This window comes from Triticum dicoccoides, chromosome 3B (assembly GCF_002162155.2).
Source record: "Triticum dicoccoides isolate Atlit2015 ecotype Zavitan chromosome 3B, WEW_v2.0, whole genome shotgun sequence".
Lineage (NCBI taxonomy): Eukaryota > Viridiplantae > Streptophyta > Magnoliopsida > Poales > Poaceae > Triticum > Triticum dicoccoides.
The window spans coordinates 858395231-858398100 of NC_041385.1; positions in this window are offsets into that span (position 1 = coordinate 858395231).

A 2870-nucleotide genomic window follows, 5' to 3' on the forward strand; every position below is an offset into this window, starting at 1 on the left:
TGTGCCCCAGCAAGCACTCGGCTTACGGGACATATAAGCCATGCGCCCCGCCCAAGCACTAGGCTTACATATTTGCGAAATTTTTTTCAACCCATAACATTTATGCAAAATTGATTTAAGATGGTTTTCATTGCATTTATATTTACTACTTAATTAGTACTCCCTCCGTCCGGAAATACTTGTCGAAGAAATGCATAAAAATGGATGCATCTAGAATTAAAATACGTCTAGATACATCCATTCCTTCGACAAGTATTTCCGGACGGAGGGAGTATTATTATTCTCACCTAGTAGTTTTCATGGGTCTTATTTGTAAAACTCTAAATTTAACTCCACTTTAATATTTATATGACTTTTGACCCCCTAGCGTAACCATATTATGATGACATGCAAAAGCAACAACTGAAAGTTCACTCTACGCCGAGTGCTTTGCTCTTCATCTAGAGCCAAGACATGGGCACTCGATAACGTGAAGTAAGGCATGGAGCCGAGGTAATTTTGCCCCCCCCCCCTAGTGGTCGGTCCCGTCCCTCCCTCATCTGCAAAAGGCCTAAGGATGTCGCAAAGACATCACATAGGACTTTACATGCCGCTTCTGGGTATGATTTCATGTGCCGCCGTGCAGATCTGCAATTTCCGGCGCCGAAACCCTAGCGGTGCAATAAATGTCTAAAATATTCTAGGTGGGTCCGAAAAAATGCGGGGGCCTGACACGTGTCATTCGATGGCCTCCTTTGAGAGCACGAGAAGTTTCGAGGCCAACGGAGCAACAGGGCCCACACTTCCTTCACTAATCCGACTCGTTCCCTCTCGGTACCTAGAGACTATATCGGAGATGGTGTAGTTTACAAGCAGCCGCAGGTGATCCCTACTCGAAACACGCCCAAACTTTTACCACACCCTACAGGGGCCATGTTATGACACCGTGCCAGCTCCCGAGGATTTCCGGCATCATACAAGTTTTCGAGTATTTAAACGGTTGGATCAGGCATGGCGCCGAGGCAATTTTGCCCCCCCCATGGCTGGGCCTGCCCCTCCCTCGTCTGCAAAAGTCCTACACATGTCGCAAAGACATCACATAGGACTTTACATGCTGCTTCTGGGCATGATTTCATGTGCCACCTTGCAGATCTGCAATTTCCGGCGCCGAAACCCTAGCAGTGGAATAAATGTCTCAAATATTCTAGGCGGGTCCGAAAATTGCAGGGGCCTGACACATGTCATTCGATCGCCTCCTCTGAGAGCACAATAAGTTTCAATGCCAATGGAGCAATATGGCCCACACTTCCTTAACAAATCGGACTCGTTCCCTCTCGGTACCTAGAGACTACAGCGGAAATGGTGTAGTTTACGAGCAGCCGGAGGTGATCCCTACTCGAAACACGCCCAAACTTTTACCACACCCTACAGGGGCCATGTTATGACACCGTGCCAGCTCCCGAGGATTTCCGGCATCGTACGAGTTTTCGAGGATTTAAACGGTTGGATCAGGCATGGCGACGATGTAATTTTGCCCCCCCCCCGGTGGCTGGGCCAGCCCCTCCCTCGTCTGCAAGAGGCCTACGCATGTCGCAAAGACATCACATAGGACTTTACATGCCGCTTCTGGGCATGATTTCATGTGCCACCTTGCAGATCTGCAATTTCCGGCCCCGAAACCCTAGCTGTGGAATAAATGTCTCAAATATGCCAGTCGGGTCCAAAAAATGCGGGGGCCTGACACGTGTCATTCGATGGCCTCCTTTGATAGCATGAGAAGTTTCGAGGCCAATAGAGCAACATGGCCCACACTTCCTTCACAAACCCGACTCGTTCCCTCTCTGTACCCAGAGACTACATCGGAGATGGTGTAGTTTACAAGCGGTCGCAGGTGAGCCCTACTCGAAACACTCCCAAAATTTACCACACCCTACAGGGGCCATGTTATGACACCGTGCCAGCTCTCGACGATTTCCAGCATCATACGATTTTCCAAGGATTTAAACGGTTGGATGAGGCATGGCCCCAAGGTAATTTTGCCCTCCCCGGTGGCTGAGCCTGCCCCTCCCTCGTCTGCAAAAGGCCTACGCATGTTGCAAAGACATTACATAGGAGTTTACATGTTGCTTCTGGGAATGATTTCATGTGCCGCCTTGTAGATCTGCAATTTCCGGCATCAAAACCCTAGTTGTGCAATAAATATCTCAAATATTCCAGGCGGGTCCGAAAAATGCGGGGGCCTGACACGTGTCATTTGATGGCCTCCTTTGACAGCACGAGAAGTTTCGAGGCAAACTGAGTAACCGGGCCCGCACTTCCTTCACAAACCCGACTTGTTCCCTCTCGGTACTCAGAGACTACATCGGAGATGTTGTAGTTTACAAGCAGCCGCAGGTGAGGCCTGCTCCAAACACACCCAATCTTTTACCAGAATATTGGAGCGATATTTTAAAGAATGGAAATAATGAAATAAGAGGAGAGGGTATCATTTATAAGAACAATTAAATAAAAATACAATAAAAAGTATTATAAAAATAAAAATATAATGAAAATAAAAAATAAAAATACAATAAAAATATAAAAATAAAAATATAATAAGTATCATAAAGATACAATAAAATGAAAACACATAAATTATTAAAAGTAAAACTAATAAACTTTTTTTATTAAAATAATTTTTTTTATAAACCGTGTATTTTTCTTTAACACTAGGCTTATGGTGCTGCACCAGGCTTATAGTGAGCGCGGAACTTGGCCAAAATAGACGCGCGCATAGCTCATTTTGGCCCAATTATCGACCCTCTCCCCACTGCCTCTCCCCGCGCCTCCCTGTCTCTCCCCCGCGCCTCCCCTATCTCTTCCCCGCGCCGCCGCTCACCCTCCACCCACCG